Source organism: Lissotriton vulgaris, chromosome 4_1 (genome assembly GCF_964263255.1).
Source record: "Lissotriton vulgaris chromosome 4_1, aLisVul1.2, whole genome shotgun sequence".
NCBI lineage: Eukaryota > Metazoa > Chordata > Amphibia > Caudata > Salamandridae > Lissotriton > Lissotriton vulgaris.
The window spans coordinates 600039480-600059762 of NC_141691.1; the positions used below are offsets into that span (position 1 = coordinate 600039480).

Consider the following 20283-nt stretch of genomic DNA (forward strand, 5'->3'; position numbering starts at 1 on the left):
GTCCCTCATGGGCTGTGCTGCATTGTATACAATAATTACCCTCCCTGCTTTATGTACTCCAGAACAGTTCATTCAAGATCCCTCAAGAGTTTTTTGTTGGCTGGAAGCGGAGCTTCGACTCCTTCTGTGGAAGAGGAGACAGCGAGAATCATCCCAGCAAAGCTTATGGGGAATGGGGATCTACGATGGCACAATGCACTCATCGACATCTAGAAGTATTACTGGGCCTTTGCATCTTAATGTGATTAATGAATGGGCATTTGTTCCCAACGAAGACCTATCACTGACAGCTGGCCAAAAGGCTTTGGGGAGAAGGGATATCCAGCAGTCCTGTACAGTTCAAAGTTCGCAAGAAGTCTCTCCATCTACACGAGAGCGGTAGTGGATACATAAAAGGTGGTTGCTAAATACTTGGGGTGGCACAAGAAAATAAGGCAAGAACCCCACTTTGGGACAGAAACGCCCTGGTAGAGTTGAGAAAACTCAATGGATTTGCCAAGTGGAATAAAATTGGAAACAGCACTATGAAGATATATGGCGGGCCACAATTCCATGGGAGACTTTACAGGAGGAATATGAGTTATCAAACACTGAGGCCATTAGGGATCTGCAAATTAAGCATGAACTGCATGCACAAATTGATGGAGCGGCATAGATATATCTACTTTCTCCATAAAAGGATAAAGTGCTCAGAGAGCTCCTATTGAAACAGGCCATATCTGACATATAGGAAAATATTTACTTGTTGGATCCACTTACCTATTTAAAAGCGGACTGGAAGGAGGACCTAGTTGAGTTAGATGAGTAGTTCAGGGATGAATTAAGATACCCGGGAGATGTTATTGTTGTTATTGTTATTGTTATTTTTGATTTGTAGCGCGCTCAATCACCTACAGGCCTCTAAGCGCTCGGGAATCGTTGGTAAACAACAACTTTGACAGTACAGAGGTCATCCACTAGCCTACGTGGCTCACAGGGCTCTCCTGAACAACCACGTTTTCAGCCCCTTTCTGAAACGTAGGAGGTTTCCTTCCTTTCGTAGTGGCTCAGGTAGTGTGTTCCATAAATGCGGAACCAATACCGAAAAGGCTCTACCGCCCTTGGTGGCAAGTTTGTACCGAGGGCACACTAATAGCTGAGAGTCTGAGGACCTAAGGGCTCTCTTTGGGCTATACATTGCCAGGCGATCTTTGATGTACGCAGGTGCCATGCCATAGATGGCTTTATGGGCGATGCATAGATTTTTAAATTCCACTCGCTCCTTAATGGGGAGCCAGTGGAGGCTTTGTAGCAGGGGGGATGCTTTAGTGTGTCTTGGCTGTCTGAAGATAAGACGAGCGGCATCATTCATCACCACCTGTAGCCTGTTTATCAAGGTTTTTGGTAGGCCAAGGTAGAGGGCATTTCCATAATCTATGCGTGAAATCACAGTAGCTGTGACGATGGAACGTAGCATAGATTGGGAAATGATAGGCACTAATTTCCGTGCAATTTCAACCGGGTTTGGATTAGTGCAACTGCGCATACTACACAAGTTCTACCAGTCTAGAGTCACACCATTAAAAATGTGGCAAGTGACAATTGCATAAGGTCAGAAGGACATCCTCCTTCATCTAGTTTGAGCATGTCCCACTCTGGGGTCCTTTGGGGAAGGCATCTGTGCTTTCCTGGGCCAGGTTACGGTCAACAGGTGTCAGAATCACCCATGGTGTGGCCTTGTTAAACTTCTGGGGGCAAGGGGCTCCATTGGGAAAAAAAACACATTGCTGACCACCCTTGGATTGATGGTTGTTGAAAAGAATATTGCCTGTCAGTGGGGTGCTACGTGCACACTGGAACTAGACAAGAGGAAAAGAGACATGTACAATGGCTAAAAGGCTACTTTACGAAGGAAGAAGCTGCCCAATAAACGGAATAAAATATTAGAACATTGAGAACTACGAGGTACGCAGAAGTTGCAAATGGATTTTGCTTGGAATTCAGATGCGGGTTGAACACCCTCTGGATAGTACCAAGTTGTTGAGAGGTTCAGACCTATACAAGGTGCACATTTGTCAATGTTGATACAGTTTCTTTTTAGAAAACCTGTTGAAATGTAAATGTGGCTCTCATGTTAATTATAAACCTAAACGAATACTACTTAAAAAATATATATACACCACTTTGCCAAGTAAAAACCTCACTTTTAAATATCAGTAACTCACCCCTTTATAGGCCTTGTAGGCCACAAGGTATGGTGGATGGTATTTAAAAGTGGGACATGAAGGAAATTGTTACCATGACCTTACAGTGACAAGGCCCTAAAAAGCTATTTTCACTGTGGCAGTGCTAACTGTACTAAGTAGAAAATCCGAGTATGGGTTAAAATACTAATACTGTATCTCGGGAATTGGACCAGACACTATTTTTTGGTAGGTATTAAGAATACAACTCAATGGTGAAGTGGATTTTTAATATACGTTATCGAAAAGTAACTTTTAGAAAGTTACCATTTACCTGCCAGGAACTAGAAGAAGGCTAAGTACCATAATTCTCAGCCAAGTCTCATCCTGTGCTCAGCCTTGACTAGGTGTGAAAGAGGTGTGCAATGCCTCTGAGGAGCAAACAGGCTGACCTGAATGGGTAGAGGCGATTCCTCCGAAATCAAGAGAATATGCAGGGTGGTGTCTATAAGCATCCTTTTCGACACTACAGTGTCAAATCCTGCTTGACAGTTCTGTTGAGGCACATATATCACCCTTTAGCACGCTTGATAGGCAGAGAACAGGATGCAAAGGCAATTCCTCTGCATCACCTGTCGGATTGCTGAAGGGCCCTGCTTTTGCACTGGGGGTGATGGGGGTAAAACGTTAACATGTCATTTAAGTGACTGAATGACTGGTTCCAATTATTGAACATACTCTTAAAAGTTGGTCAAATATGGTCAAAGACTAGACTTTTGCCAAGAGTACCAAAGTTATAAGGTTTTTGGGAACAGAAGGTTACCATTAATTTATCCAAGAAATAGAGTGGAAGAATCCAAATGTTTGGCTGCCAGGCACGAGAACTGCAGATCTGTCAGCCAAGCCTGGCAATATCTGAATCTTGCTCAAGTGGCAGGGCAGTGGATATGAGGGAACACACTAGAAGAGGTCAAACTAGCTCTGTAAAAATAAAGGTCCGATACAATGAACAGGGTGGTGTATTATGAAAGGGGCTTGAAGGTGTGCTTCTTTAATGGGAGCCAATGCAGCTTCACCAGGTGGTCAATTATTAAGTGCATGGCTAACACCAACAAGCATTTGCAATGCAATAGGTCTTGTATTAGGAAAGTGTGAGCTATTGGTATTGTAAATGACATTTTTTTAATATGTGTTGGCTTTGAAAATATCTAAATTAATAGCATTGTTATTCACAAAGCCAATAGCTTATACTTTCCTAATGCGAGTCCTATTGGCTATGGCAATGCTTGTTGGTAGCAAGCAAGGACAGTGCTGTTGTGGTGCTGAGTGATGATGTGGTTGGGCTGAGTGATGTGCTGGTGTCCCCGAGTGGTGTGGTGGTGTCCCCGAGTGGTGTGGTGGTGTCCCCGAGTGGTGTGGTGGTGTCCCCGAGTGGTGTGGTGGTGTCCCCGAGTGGTGTGGTGGTGTCCCCGAGTGGTGTGGTGGTGTCCCCGAGTGATGTGGTGGTGTCCCCGAGTGATGTGGTGGTGTCCCCGAGTGATGTGATGGTGTCCCCGAATGATGTGTTGGTGTCCCCGAGTGATGTGGTGGTGCCCCCGAGTGATGTGGTGGTGCCCCCGAGTGATGTGGTGGTGCCCCCGAGTGATGTGGTGGTGCCCCTGAGTGATGTGGTGGTGCCCCTGAGTGATGTGGTGGTGCCCCTGAGTGATGTGGTGGTGCCCCTGAGTGATGTGGTGGTGCCCCTGAGTGATGTGGTGGTGTCCCTGAGTGAATGGTGGTGTCCCCGAGTGATGTGGTGGTGTCCCCGAGTGATGTGGTGGTGTCTCCGAGTGATGTGGTGGTGTCCCCGAGTGATGTGGTGGTGTCCCCGAGTGATGTGGTGGTGCCCCCGAGTGATGTGGTGGTGCCCCCGAGTGATGTCACTCAGTGACCCCGAGTGATGTGGTGGTGTTCCCGAGTGATGTGGTGGTGTCCCCGAGTGATGTGGTGGTGTCCCCGAGTGATGTGGTGGTGTCCCCGAGTGATGTGGTGGTGTCCCCGAGTGATGTGGTGGTGTCCCCGAGTGATGTGGTGGTGTCCCCGAGTGATGTGGTGGTGTCCCCGAGTGATGTGGTGGTGTCCCCGAGTGATGTGGTGGTGTCCCCGAGTGATGTGGCGGTGTCCCCGAGTGATGTGGCGGTGTCCCCGAGTGATGTGGCGGTGTCCCCGAGTGATGTGGCGGTGTCCCCGAGTGATGTGGCGGTGTCCCCGAGTGATGTGGCGGTGTCCCCGAGTGATGTGGCGGTGTCCCCGAGTGATGTGGCGGTGTCCCCGAGTGATGTGGCGGTGTCCCAGAGTGATGTGGCGATGTCCCAGAGTGATGTGGCGGTTTCCCAGAGTGATGTGGCGGTGTCCCAGAGTGATGTGGCGGTGTCCCAGAGTGATGTGGCGGTGTCCCAGAGTGATGTGGCGGTGTCCCAGAGTGATGTGGCGGTGTCCCAGAGTGATGTGGCGGTGTCCCAGAGTGATGTGGCGGTGTCCCCGAGTGATGTGGCGGTGTCCCCGAGTGATGTGGTGGTGTCCCCGAGTGATGTGGTGGTGTCCCCGAGTGATGTGGTGGTGTCCCAGAGTGATGTGGCGGTGTCCCGAGTGATGTGGTGGTGTCCCCGAGTGATGTGGTGGTGTCCCCGAGTGATGTGGTGGTGTCCCTGAGTGATGTGGTGGTGTCCCTGAGTGATGTGGTGTTGTCCCCGAGTGAAGTATCCTCTTAATAGACCTGTAAACAAAACCCTTGTTATGTATATAACATTGATTAACAAAGCATGGGATGTGTTATGAAGAGAGGCGAGTAGACACAGATCAATACTGCAATGATTTTCTTAGCCAAGAATGGAAGTATGTCTGCGAGATGAAGAGAGGGTGGTAAATTGGATGAGGAAGATGAATGAATAGGAGACAGTAACAGTAAGCGCGGGAGAGGCGAGGAAAGAGGAGGAGGGGGCCGAGATCCAAGATCAGCAAGGGAGGAGGTTGGAGATAGGCCAAAATTCATAGGAGCAAAAGCAGCGAGCAACAGAAGTGAGCCTGTATGGAAGAGAAGAGCAAGGGCAAACAATCTCAAACAATAAGGTTGAAAGCGAGAGAGGGGGGAAGAAACAGAGGTAAGGAGAGAGAGAGCTGGATGAAGAACAGACCATTAAAACAAGTAAATAAAGGCTCACGAGAGTGAGGCCAGCAAGTTCGAGAGCGCATTCCTTTGAAGTCTGATGGGGGGTGGGGGGTCGTGGGGGGGAGCGGCTTCCTTTGAAGGCTGATGCAGAGGCACAGACATATGGTGGTGCGCGATGTGCACGCGGGGGGCGGGGGAGCGGCAGCCTTTGAAGTCTGATGCCAAGGTACAGACAAATGGTGGTGTGTTATGTGGATGGCGATGGTGTGCACGCGCATAGATCACATGAACTGTATGCGATCCGCAGCCGTTTTGTTAGACTTTTCATTTCCGCTTACTATAATCTTGCCGGAGCAATGCGCAAGCGCATTGGCTCAGGCGAGACCTAATAATTAGGTGAGCATTTAAATAATCTGATGCTGAGAAATAGGAGATATTTTTGCATTTCCTGCCACAGAGCATAATCAACAGAGGAAAGGATGGCTTGGTGTACTGTTGGTGTTTCTGGCTTCAGAAGGCAGAAGCAGCATAACCTCTTAATTTCAGAAAGCCAACATAAAGCATTTGTCATCTTTTCACATTGATTGGTGCGTTGAGTCCCATAGAAACGTGTGCTTCCCCCTTGGTGTTCCATGATCATATGATTCCCCTCACTCACAATCTTTTGTAGTGTAGTTTACCTACTACCATTTACATCAACTCCTCACGGACATTGTGGCATCCCTCAGTAATCCATCATACCCCCTCTTTTATTCAAAATCTATCCTAACTCCCTTACCAAACCTGATTAAATCATTAAACCTCACTTGTTACAACTATGCTGATGACACTGAATAGATGAGCCAGAATACCTCTACAGCTCAAAATTTGACAACTGCCTTCACCGATAAAACACATGGATAATAAGTAACAACCGAAACACTGCAAAGCTGGATATCATGACCTATGGGCAATGGCAAAATTACTGACTTTCCCTTATGGACCAAGGATCTAGAGGCCCTTCCAGCATCGAGAGAAATCAGAAACCTAGGGGTAACCATAAATTCAGAACTAACCCTGACACCACATGTTAACGCCGCAATGAGTGCCTGCTACACAATGAAAACTCACTCACATTTTGCAATATTTTAGATAACAACAAAATCCTCACATTTCTAATCTCAAAGCTTGACTATGCCAACAGCCTATACCCTGCCACACCCACAATCATCATCCTTAAACTAATCCAAAATGTTACTGGCAAGAGAAGTTCCCTGCCTTCACCAAGAAAATGCATGACTCCAGTCCTGCAATCACTCCAATGGCTGCCTACAGATGGAAGGGCAATGTCCAAGGCACTCAGCATTGTATACAGAGGCTACCAATGAAAAAAACGATTATACCCACAAGTTAAATTCAAGCACTACAAACAAAATAAGACACCATGCTCCAGGATTGCACCACTAATCATCGTACCACCTTACCATAAGAAATCTATAGGAGGAGGAGGAGCTTAGCGCGCATCCAAGATGGTCGCATGAGCACAGGGCTCCCGAGACCCTCGCCGCCTCCCGCATCTTTCCTGTCACAGATCCTGATACAGACGGCGGGTCCTTATGGATATTACCCTGCTGACACAGAAGCTCTTTTCAGAAATCGATTTGGCTGCCGGGAACCGGACTTACTCCACTTCGAAACTTTGCGGCCTACATCGATGAGCAACCCGGGACCTGAGTCCCCGAGATACCCAGGTGGCAGTTGAACAACAATGGCCAGTGGAAGTGCCCCTGAAGTACTTTCGGTTTCGTTTTTGGTCTTTGTCTATCGTGACCTGTTGCTGCTTGACTGTTGGCCCATGGTCCACTACCGGTCGAACGCCTGCCCTCTGCCCCTCGTCTCTGGACTTTATAAGTCAGCTTTGTGAGGAGCCATTCACACCAGGTCCCAAAGGCCCCTCCGGGGCGCTTCGCTCAATATGGCGAGCAAGTCAGACAGCGAGAAGCGGACCACCAAGGTTACGCACCGAGGGGGTGCCACCCAATCCAACATTATGGACCGCTACACCCGTCCAAAAGGGTCCCCCAGTGGTGTTGGTAAAGCTCCGGACGAGACTGGGGATGGCTCCCCTGAGACTGAAGAACTGACATTGCAAGACGTCATGGGCGCCATTGCAGGCATGAAGACCTCCATGGGCCAGCAGTATGAAACATTGGCTTCCAAGATTGACACGGTAGCTATCGATGTCAACTTGTCAACTTGATCAGGACTGATTTGGCGAAGACCAACGAGCGGGTCAAGTCTCTAGATACCAAGACCACCAGTCTTACGACTGACGTGTCCGATCTCCAGACAGAAGTTCGTAATCTACAGTCCTCTAATGACTCGTTTGCCCGTCGGCTGGATGATATCGAAAGTCGGGCTAGGCGCAACAATGTGCGCATCATCGGGGTTCCGGAGAAGCCCACTGAATTAACAACGGATCTCCTTGTAGAGGACCGAATACTGAATCATCTGGCCCCCAAGGACCTCAGTAACTTTTTTGCAGTGGAGCTCGCTCACAGAGTCCCAGGTGGGAAACATAAACCGGGCGCCCCTCCAAGGCCCATCATAGCTCGGATTTTCAATTTTAGGGACAGGGACGCTATCCTGCAGGCGTCGCGGGCCAACAGCCCCATGAAATTCGAGAATGTGACCATCAGCTTTAACCGGATTTCACGCAGACTGTACAAAAACAGCGGATGGATTTCGTGGGAGTGAAACGTCGACTTATGGACATGGGCTTGAAATACGCTATGCTTTTCCCTGCCCGACTACGCATTGAATATAAGGAACGTGCGCTCTTCTTTGACCGACCTGAGGTCGTCAGTGACTGGCTTGATACTCTACCAATGCATCGAGATCACCCGGAACAATCGGGGGGCGCTGACGGTGGCCCATCGGAGCAGGATGAGTGAGTGCTGACCGGCAGGCGTGCTCTATAGACATTGCAGCAGTGGTTCAATGACTTTTTGTGTTTGCATGTATATTGGTAAATACCAGAAGGCGGTGGGGAATCGGGACTCTTCCTCCTTCCGGGGGTTTTTTCTCTCTTTTTGTAGATTAGTTTTGTACTGGGGCGACAGGCACACTGCAAGTTGGGGTGGCTTTTTGGTTTAACGCAGGGGTGCAGGGAGGGAGGGGGGGGGGAGTGTTTGGGGACTTTCCTTGGGGGTGGTGGGGGGACTTTGTTTCATATTTGTTTGTTTCGAGGCTACGTACTACTGCATATTTTGACTTTGGTGTCCGTCTCGTTATGGGAGGGGATCTGTTTTCATTTCTGGGATGGGGGTAAGGGGCTGAGGGTGCTAAGTTGGAATGTTAACGGTCTGGGAGACAGGATAAAGCGGGGGATAGTATTGCAGTATTTGAAACGTCTTTCCCCTGATATAGTGTTGTTACAAGAAACGCATTTGATAGGGAGCACATGCCATGCGATGAATAGGCGAGGCTATCGTCTAGTAGCGCACTCTGGATTTACCACTGGGTCGAGGGGGGGGCTGGCGTTTTGGTCAGGAACTCCCTCCCCCTGGAAATAGACGACACTATACTCGACGATAGGGGACGGTATCCAGCTATTACGGGCAGGTGGGCGGGGAAGACAATCTCCATACTCTCTGTTTACGTCCCGCCAGGTTTACAAATCACGACGTTTTCTGATTTGGGAAAAGTGGTGTTGGGGCTCCCCGAAGGTATTTTGGTAGTGGGTGGTGACTTTAATTCTGTTGTCTGTGGTAGGGAGGACCGCAGCCCCCCCCAGGGATCTTGCGAGATCGCAATCTTGGCTGGGTAACTTTCTGGAAACACTGGGTCTGGTGGACTGTTGGAGGCTGCTGCACCCCGGACAGGCACAATACAGTTTTCATTCCGGCGCACACGGGAGCCTTTCTAGGCTTGATTATGTCCTGGTACCGGCAATGCAGGCCGTTTCGGTGAGAGAAATTAGGCACCTAGCCAGGGGTATCTCGGACCACTCCCCACTTTGGCTCTCTATTGATATACAGCTGGGAGCTGAGGGTCGAGTGGCTCCTATTAATCCTTGGCACCTTCGCAATCCCAAAACTAGGGCTGGTGTGGTTCAGTCTATGGACCACTATTTCGCTGACAAAGTTGGGTCGGTGTCTTCCTCCATTTCATTATGGAGGTTTTCAAGACGGTAATCCGTGGCCAAACCCTGTCACTGATTGCTAGCGCAAAGAAAAGCAGGAATGAGGAGGTTGTACGACTGGAGACTGAAATTACTGGCTTGGAGGAAGAGCTACACTCTGGTGTTACACAGGAGGGGTTGCACGTTTTAGCCCTTAAACAGTTTGATTATAGAGCATTGGTGACTGATGTGGCTAAGGCTACGAGTCGTGAGCAGCAGGGGCGTCTGTATGATGTTGGAGATAAAGCGGGGAAACTGATTGCCTGGTTGGATAAAAAAGAAACACTGAATCGTGTGGTGCCTGTTATTGAGAGAGCGGATGGAGTGCGAGTGGTGGAACCTGGTGAGATAGTGGAGGGTTTCGCGCACCATTTCCAAAAGGTGTATGCGCCGGTCTCAGGCAGACCGGAGGAGGACTCACACTTGTTGCTTAGAGATATCGCACTGCCTAGCTTGTCTGATTCGGACAAAGAGCTTATGGAGGCGGAATTTTCTAAAGATAAAATAGCGCTCGTTATCCGCTCCATTCGCTCGCAACGGGCCCGAATGGCATCCCTATCGAATTGTATAAGTTGTGTCCCGACAAAATGGCGCCGTACCTTCGTCAGATGTTCCTAGAATCGCGAGATATCGGATCCCTTCCCCGAGATCAGAGACTGGCGTCCATTGTTGTCATTCATAAGGATGGGAAACCCCGGGATCTATGTACATCGTATAGACCGATATCACTCTTGAACGCCGAACCTAAAATCCTGTACAAAAGGGGGTGGTAATGGACGGAGCATCTGAACCAATCAAACACTCACACCCAGTCAAAAGATCTGGGTTCAATCCATCACCGTTCTTTAGCCCACTCTGCCACCTCAGTTCAAACATGGCTATATGCAAATCAGTCTGACCCTATGCCTCATGGGAACAGTCCAGCCCGAACTGCCAAGCCATGCCTTCCCTGGACCGGAAACAAGCTTCCGAGGACCGGTTTCTGGCATTCCAGCCGTCTTCAGCCCGGCTTGCTTGAATCCAGTGGCAAAGTGAGCAAGGGACTCACGTCTGAGCATACCCTGCCACACTTATGGTGGCCAAAAGCGGTACAAAAGGGGGTGGTAATGGACGGAGCATCTGAACCAATCAAACACTCACACCCAGTCCTAAAATCCTGGCAAAACTACTGGCAAACCGGCTGATTAAGGTGATCAGTGACCTGATACACCCGGATCAGTCCGGGTTTATTCCCCACCGCAACACAGCGCTCAACCTGCGTCGTCTTCATGGCGTCTTGGCAAGGGCGGAGTCACTGTGCGAGCCGGCCATCTTGGTCTCCTTGGATGCCACAATGGCCTTCGATAAGGTGGAATGGTCATACTTATGGGCGGCCCTTGTGAAATTCGGTTTTGGCCCCGGGTTCATTGGTTGGGTTAAACTCCTATACGAGGAACCGCTGGCTCAGGTGGTGGTTAATGGAAGGGTCTCGGGGTCCTTTGTTCTTGGGAGGGGTACCCGACAAGGATTCCCTCAATCTCCATTGCTCTTCGCGCTTGCTTTTGAGCCCCTTGCGGCCTGGCTGCGGTGGGAACCGTCGCTTAAAGACATCAAGTGGCCCCCTGACTTTGAAGACCGCATATCGCTATACGCAGACGACATCCTGTTATATCTTACTTCCCCTCGAAAGTCACTGGGGGTCCTGTTTGACGTACTTAGCTCGTTCTGGAAAAACTCGGGACTGGTGATTAATTGGGCTAAATCTTGTATTTATTCACTCACCGGAGGAGTACCGCCATTGCCGCGAGTTTGCCCGATACAGATTTCACACAGTGGTTTTAAGTATCTGGGGATCTTCATATCACTAGACCCCGCAACTCGGTATGAACGGAACCTGCTTCCCCCGCTTCTTCGGCTCAAATCCGACGTGTCGGCCTGGTGCGGCTTACCACTGTCCCCGGTCGGGAGGGCAGCTCTTTTCAAGATGATGTCCCTTCCCCGATTCCTGTATGCCATGCAAAATACGCTTGATCTTGTGCCTGCCAGTTATTTTCGCGAGATTGAGAGCCTACAGAGGAAGTTGATATGGGGGGGGGGGGCGTCCTCGCATAGCCCTAGCGAAGCTGACTTTGCCATGGTATGATGGGGGCATCGCGTTGCCTGACATTAAACGCTACTACTGGGCATCCCAATTAAGTGTGATTAATCATGCAATGTACGTCCCCGTTCCTAACCCTGCATTTGAAATGGACAAATGGCAGCTGCCGGGGGGGGGGGCCTACAATAGAGCGCTATATTCCAGATCGACTGGAAGGAAATTGACTGGGCCCACCGGGGTCGCGGTACGGGTGTGGAACAGCACAAACGCGGCGATGGGATGGTCGGACATATTGACTAGAGCGACTCCGCTCTATGCTTCGGAGAGATTGGGCAGTCTTTGGACCTCGAAAGGCTTTGAAAAGTGGGACCTCATTGGTATCAGCAGGGTCGGAGATCTCTGGGTTAAGAATAGGGTCAAGACTTTTGATGAGCTTAAATCGGAGTATGCGCTTAGTGATAGGGAGTATTTTCGTTACATGCAGATCCGTCATGCGCTTTGTTCGGTTTTCCCGGCCGGGACCATTATCCCGGAGTCTTCCCCTCTCGAGGATAGAGTGCTGGATGGGCACGTCTCGGATAGCACTATTTCCCTAATATATAAAAAACATATTAACGATCGATCGGATTTGCTTTTGCGGCTTCAGGGTGCTTGGACTGGAGTTGGACGATGAAGATTGCAGGCTGCGATATCTTCTCCTAAAGAGGTCGCGATTCCGGCCCGTCTCTGGCTGGTGCAATTAAAAATCCTGCACCGTATCTATATCACGGGTCCACGGCTGCTGCGTATGGGTTTTTCTGTGGATGGGTTGTGCAAGCGTGGATGTGGTTTTATTGCTACCTTCCTTCATATCATATGGGAATGCCCGGCTGTTGTGGTGTTTTGGAATCGTGTGCATGCTGTCATGGAAGAAGTCACAGGAGTTTCGTTGTTGCCAGAGGCCAGACGCTGTTTATTGAATGTATAGGAACCTAACGATTACAACGTGGCACAGATGCAATGGGCTACCCTTGGTAATATGGTAGCCAAAAGGGATATTGCTCAACTATGGGGATCCCAAAGAGCACCTCCGATTTCAGCCTGGGAAGAAAACATGGACTGGTGCATGTTTAGGGAAAAAACGGTGTACATCGCTCGTGGCAGACCCAAAAAGTGGGGGAGAATATGGAACCAATGGAATCAATACAGAGGGAAGATTTGTACTCCTCCTCTGGCAGACGTCCCTGAAATACCTCTGTCCCCATAACCTCACATTCCTTGTCTGGCACATATTTCTGCTGATGCTGTGTTCACCCGCTCCCGCCCCCCCACCCCCCCCCCCCCTTCCCGAGATTTCATCTCTATACATTGCATATATTAGTTTCCGAGACATCTTCCCCCCCCTGGGACAGACACCCACCATTCAGTTTCTTTCTGCCTCGCTAGTTATTTCAGTTTATTTCAATTGTTATTTATATATAATAAAATGTGAAACCTTTAATTTATCCTGCTTACCACCACAGAACTTTTCAGAATTATACGTGGAATTGCTGCCAGACCCTCGGGTTGTCGGCTAAATAGCTGTGTAACGATGCAATCTTGGTTTTTCCGTTTCGTTTTAGCAACGGCCGGCCCCTGTGGTTGTAGGCCTGCAATTGTATTGCTTTTATCAAAATAAAGGTTTTCAACAAAAACAAAAAAAAGAAATCTATAGGAGGCACTGCTTTCTTATTACAAGTCAGCAAGCTCTAAAACATGCTACTATGCACGATTCGAAGCATCCAGGAGCATATACATGTCAAAACAGTTTTAAATATAGCTATTATCAAGATAACTACATCATTCCAAAGCCCAGGGATAAAATAATAAAAGATACTCTCACATTAAAGTTAAATCTACAGATTACAGCCCACAAATATAAAACAACTCAACTAGCACACTACTTTCTATAATATCGCCATAGCCATCCCGGACGCTTACAAGATCATCCGAAAAGACCGTACCAACCAAACAGGAGGAGGCATCGCCATCGCCCATAAGAACACCATCCGAATCACGACCAGCTCCGACGATAACCTCGCGACCGCCGAACACCTTCACTTCCAGATCCACACCGACCCCAGGACCACAATTAGAGGCACCCTCATCTACAGACCACCAGGAACCCGCACACAATTTAATGAAGACATCACTGACTTCATCAGCCCACATGCCCTCACCTCCGAGAACTACATTTTACTGGGAGACCTCAACTTCCACCTGGAAAAGAATAAAGATAACAACACCACCACCCTTCTGGACAACCTGGCCAATCTCGGACTCAAACAACTTGTTGACACCCCCACCCATCTAGCCGGACACACTCTCGACCCTATCTTCACCTCCAGCAAACATATCTCCTTCGATCACACCACGGCTCTCCATTGGACGGACCACAGCTGCGTTCACTTCAGCTACAAAAAGACCACGACCCACATCCCACCACAACCTATTCCTCGAAGAAACTGGAACAAAATCACCACCGACCAACTCTTCACATCGCTTAACCAAAACCCCCCCGCCATATCATCGGACCCAAATCAAGCTGCCACCTAACTCACACAATGGATCACCCACAGCGCTGACAAATTAGCACCCTTGAAAAACCACCAGATCAAACAAGGTAGCAAAAAGGCCCCTTGGTTCAACGATGACCTTAAGAAATCCAAGACGTTATGTCGTACCCTCAAGAAAACCTGGAGAAAAAACCCTACCACTAACAATCTGACCACCTTAAAGGACGCCACCCGCAAACACCACCAATTGATTCGATCCACCAAGAAATCAGCATTCAAGGATCGACTCGACAACAACACCCACAACAGCAAAGAATTATTCAACATCGTCAGAGAATTTACCAACCCTACCGCCGGCACCAACGACATCACTCCCTCCCAAGACCTCTGCGACTCCCTATCCTCTTTCTTCCACAACAAAATCGCCGACATTCATAACAGCTTTGGAAACCTGTCCGAAGAACAACCCACTCCACCCACCTCCGAACCAAAACAGCACTCTCACAACCTTTGCGCCTGGAACCCAATCACGACTGAAGACACCATCCGCCTGATGAACTCCATCCACTCAGGATCGCCAACCGACCCATGGCCCCACCACATTTTAAACAAGCATTTGCAATGCAATAGGTCTCGCATTAGGAAAGTTTGAGCTATTGGTATTGTAAATGACACATTTATATTTATGTGTTGGTTTTGAAAATAGCAAAATTAAGAGCTTTGTCATTTACAAAGCCAATAGTTTTAACTTTCGCAAATGTGACACCTATAGCATTTGTAATGCAATATGTGTTGTATTTACGTGACTTAGATGTATTGATATTACAAATAACAATGGCTTTTAATTTTTTTAATAATGAATACTTAAATAAAAGTTATTGTAATTTATAATGGCAATAGCTTAAACTTTTGTAACTGACTTTTGTGAAGATTATGTTCAGTGTATTTTATTGTGACAAAAATCCAAGAACAGAAGTGAAATATTAACATCTTTGTATGACATTTGTAATAAAACTTGAAACATTGAGAGAGCATATTTGAACCAGTTATTGTTGAATGGTTGCACAGATTGATGATGTGGTGGCGCGGAGTGATGCTGTGGTAGCGCATAGTGATGTTGTGGTGGCGCGGAGTGATGCTGTGGTGGTTCTGAATGATGCTGTGGTGATGCGATAGATATATATAGCGTGAGTGCGATAGATGGAGTGAGTGCGATAGATGGAGTGAGTGCGATAGATGGAGTGAGTGCGATAGATGGAGTGAGTGCGATAGATAGTGAGTGCGATAGATAGTGAATGCGATAGATAGTGAATGCGATAGATAGTGAATGCGATAGATAGTGAATGCGATAGATAGTGAATGCGATAGATAGTGAGGGTGATAGATAGATAGAGGGAGGGCGATAGATAGATAGATAGATAGATAGATAGATAGATGGATAGATAGAGGGAGGGCGATAGATAGAGGGAGATAGATAGATAGAGGGAGGGCGATAGATAGATAGAGGGAGGGAGATAGATAGATAGAGGGAGGGCGATAGATAGATAGAGGGAGGGCGATAGATAGATAGAGGGAGGGCGATAGATAGAGGGAGGGCGATAGAGAGAGTGATGGCGATAGATAGAGTGAGGGTGTAATTATGTGGCGTGTAATTATGTGGCACTGAGTGGTATTTGGAGTGTATGTTGCGTTGAGCACAGTGTAATTATGTAGCACATAATTATGTGGAGTGTATGTTGTATTCAGTAGAGTGTAATTGTGTGGCGTGTAATTATGTGGCACTGAGTGGTATTGTTTGGAGTGTATGTTGCATTGAGTGCAGTGTAATTATGTAGCATATAATTGTGGCACTGAGTGGTATTGTGTGGTGTGTGTGTTGCATTCAGTAGAGTGGAATTATGTGGCACTGAGTGGTATTTGGAGTGTATGTTGCATTGAGTGCAGTGTAATTATGTGGCGTGTAATTATGTGGCACGGTGTGGTATTTGGAGTGTATGTTGCATTGAGTGCAGTGTAATTATGTGGCGTGTAATTATGTGCCACGGAGTAGTATTTGGAGTGTATGTTGCGTTGAGCACAGTGTAATTATGTAGCATATAATTATGTGGAGTGTATGTTGTATTCAGTAGAGTGTAATTGTGTGGCGTGTAATTATGTGGCACTGAGTGGTATTGTTTGGAGTGTATGTTGCATTGAGTGCAGTGTAATTATGTAGCATATAATTGTGGGACTGAGTGGTATTGTGTGGTGTGTGTGTTGCATTCAGTAGAGTGCAATTATGTGGCACAGAATGGTATTTGGAGTGTATGTTGCATTGAGTGCAGTGTAATTATGTGGCGTGTAATTATGTGGCACTGAGTGGTATTTGGAGTGTATGTTGCGTTGAGCGCAGTGGAATTATGTAGCATATAATTATGTGGAGTGTATGTTGTATTCAGTAGAGTGTAATTGTGTGGTTTGTAATTATGTGTTGGTCTGACTTGTTACAACTAGGGCAAAGCAAACCAGTCTTGTCTTTGGGAACTATTAGTTTTGCTACTGGGTGGTTTTAGCCATGCTGCACAGTATGCATGGTGCTGTGTAGCATGGCTAAAGAATTTTTAGAAAAAAAAATATGATACAAATGGCAGTGTCATTTTAAAGGCACGCACACGTGCCTACAAAATTATGCCAATGCTTTTTTTTTTAGTTACTAAAAAGGAAAAAAGGAAACCAAGGAGAAGAGCGGAAGCAAAATGGGGGGCTGGGGCAGGTGAGGAACCAATAGGGGGGATGGTGATGAGAGCTGAAGCCACATGGGGGTCGAAAACGACATGGAACAGAGAAGTGCACGGCAAGACAAAAGAACACGGAAGGAACATAGCTGCAAGATAGAGCAACACAGAGGCAGGGGACGCAACACAAGGGACAGAAACATCGGACACAGAAAAGCACACAGTGAGACAGAGCAACATAAGACTGGAAGGTTGGTGTGCATAGAAGCACACAGCGAGACAGGGCAGCATGGAGACAAAGGGGCAGATAAGCACATTAGGGAGACAGCATCAGAGGAACGAGTGAAACCCAAGGAGCCACGTGGGTCTAAGTCAAGGTACCACGATGGAGGCAAACCCTCGAAACCTGCTTCGACCTCGAGAACGAATAATTGGCATGGCAGGAAGAAATAAAAGCCCGCTTGATGCAATGCAAGAAAACAGATCCACAGCAGCAGCGAAAAGCCACTCAACATAGATGCTGAAAGCCACCAAAATACTGAGGCACCCAACTAGAATGTTGAAAGATTACTCAGCATTGCTATCAGAGCTCGACAAAGAAAATAAATCGCTTGCAGTGGACTAAAAATGAAAGCTTCTCGAGGCCGAACTCAAAGCCTTTATTAACAAGTTCATATTATAGGGTGCCGCCGCGCTGCCCGCGGCGACCCGGAAGCTCTTGGCCCGCCGGCCAATCCGCTCGTGGCCGACCGGAAGTCCCGCCTCCTGAGGTCCGTGAGAAGGCATGCCGGCGCATGGAGCGCCCTGCCGGTCCGGGGTAGCCCGGGTCCCCAGGAGGGGGCCGGGGAGAAGGAGGAGTGTGGCGCCTGTTGCGGGGCTCCTCTGACCTGAGGGAGCCCCGATTTAGTAGAGGAGACGCGCCGCGCCGTGAGGAGCGGAGCGCGAGAGGAGCCCCGCCGGAAGAGCGCAGTCGGTGAGTGGGGCCCAGGGCTGATGTGAAGTCCATGCGTGCCTGTGTGTATGCCTGTGGGGGAGGGGGGAGGGAGGGGGGGGTGGGGGAGTGTGTGCGCGCGTGTGTGCGTATGTGCGCGAGGGAATGTGTGTGCGCGCATGTGTGGCTGTGTATGATTGAGAGAGAATGCGAGGCAGGGGATAGTGTGCCGTGTGCCTGTATGTGTGCCGTGTGCCTGCGTGTGCATGCGCGCGCCTGTGTGTGTGTGTGCGTGCATCCATGCAGAGGGGTGGGGGCTGCCTGTGTCCGTGTGTGAGCAAGGGCTTTGCTCCGCGCAAGCGCAGCTCAGACACGCGCTCCCGAGGTGAAATCTGACATTGTCAAAGCGCGCGTCTGATAGCTGTCCACATTCCTAAATATGGGCCACAATAGGTCTGAAGCAGACACCTTCAATGCTCACGCATTGAGGGTAGGTCTGCTCGACCTAACAAAGCAGACTCCATCATCGCACCCCATCTTTGCGATGTCATCAACTGCTCCTTCTACTCCGCTACCTTCCCAGAAAGCTGGAAACATGCCGAACTCAGCGCCCTTCCGAAGAAACCCACAGCGGACCCCTCTGAACTTAAGAACTACCGCCCCATCTCACTCCTCCCCTTCCTGGCCAAAGTCATCGAGAAAGCCGCCAATAGTCACGCCGCCTTCCTTGAATCCAACAATTCACTTGACCCCTCACAGTCCGGCTTCCGAGCCAAACACAGCACCGAAACCGCCCTCATCGCTGCTACAGACGACATCCGAACGCTACTGGACAACGGAGAAACAGTTGCCCTCATCCTACTCGACCTCTCCGCCGCCTTTGACACAGTATGTCATAACACCCTCATACAACGCCTCAGCAACATCGGAATACAAGGAAAAGCGTTGGACTGGATCATCTCGTTCCTCGCCGGAAGAACCCAGAGAGTCCGCCTCCCCCCATTCAAATCTGCGGCGTACCACAAGGATCATCACTCAGTCCCACCCTCTTCAACGTATACATGAGTCCCCTCGCATCCATCGCGCGACAACACAACCTCAACATCATCTCCTACGCTGACGACACCCAGCTGATCCTCTCCCTCACCAAAGACCCTAACACCGCCAAAACAAATCTACACGAAGGAATGAAAGAAGTAGCCGAATGGATGAAGAACAGTCGTTTAAAACTAAACTCGGACAAAACGGAAGTCCTCATCTTAGGATCATCCCCCTCTGCATGGGACGACTCATGGTGGCCACCGGCTCTGGGCACAGCACCTATACCTACAGATCACATACGTAACCTAGGCTTCATCCTAGACTCCTCCCTATCGATGACCAGACAAGTCAACACCGTCTCATCATCATGCTTCAACATCCTACACATGCTCAAAAAAATCTTCCGCTGGATCCCCACCGAAACAAGAAAGACAGTCACCCACGCACTAGTCACTAGCCGACTAGATTATGGAAACACCCTCTACGCCGGAACCACAGCCAAACTACAGAAAAAACTCCAACGCATCCAAAACGCCTCAGCCAGACTTATACTGGACATCCCCCGTCAAGCTCACATTTCCGGTCACCTGAAAGATCTCCACTGGCTTCCAGTCAACAAGAGAATATCGTTCCGCCTCCTCACCCACGCACACAAGGCCCTCTACGACCTAGGACCCGAATGCCTCAACAAACGGCTATCCTTCTACACACCCACCCGCCAACTACATTCATCCAATCAAGCCCTCGCCACAATCCTGCGCATCAATAGATCCACCATGGGAGGAAGATCTTTCTCCTACTTAGCGGCCAAAACCTGGAATTCTCTCCCCACTCACCTCCACCTCACACAGAACCACCTCTCCTTCAGAAAGCAGCTAAAAACCTGGCTATTCGATAAATAATGCACCCACCCTCACTCAAGCGCCTTGAGACCCTCTGGGTGAGTAGTGCGCTATACAAATTACTGAACTTTGAACTTTAAGGGCTGACCCATGGGTAGCATCGGCCTAACGTAAAAATGTCCATGCTGACCCATGGTTAGCATGTGCATAATGTAGTAATGTCTATTAATATATAATCCATTTGGCCCACATACTACTATGAGAGTCAGTGGTCGGCAGACAACTATATCTTAATCATCTTACACTCACATAACAGATATCTGCTTCGGGTTGTTCGTCACACAGTACTATACCAGCAAATAAAGCTGCCATAACCAACTAAATAGGCATGGAATAACTGAAGAGATATGTAATTCACTGTTGGTCAATTGGAGGACTCTGGTCTAATATCCTACTGCAAGTCCCAACTTTCTAAATCCTATGACCATTTCTTTATGTCTCACAATAATATTCAGATATTGTATATTAGCAACAAAATCCATCCCAGCAGATCTCCAGCACAGTTTCTCTCCAACCACGCCTGCTATGGACCAAAAACTTTAAACAAAATATATGAGGTTCGACAATCCAGTGCAGTAACCAGCTAAGTACACTATCATCATAAGAAATAAC

The 20283-nt window shown here is 48.5% G+C and overlaps 1 protein-coding gene across 1 annotated transcript in view; it reads right to left on the reverse strand.

The window, feature by feature from the left end:
* The window catches only part of HERPUD2 (HERPUD family member 2), a 339768-nt gene that overhangs the window by 191639 nt on the left and 127846 nt on the right, over window positions 1-20283 (reverse strand). The window lies entirely within an intron of this gene.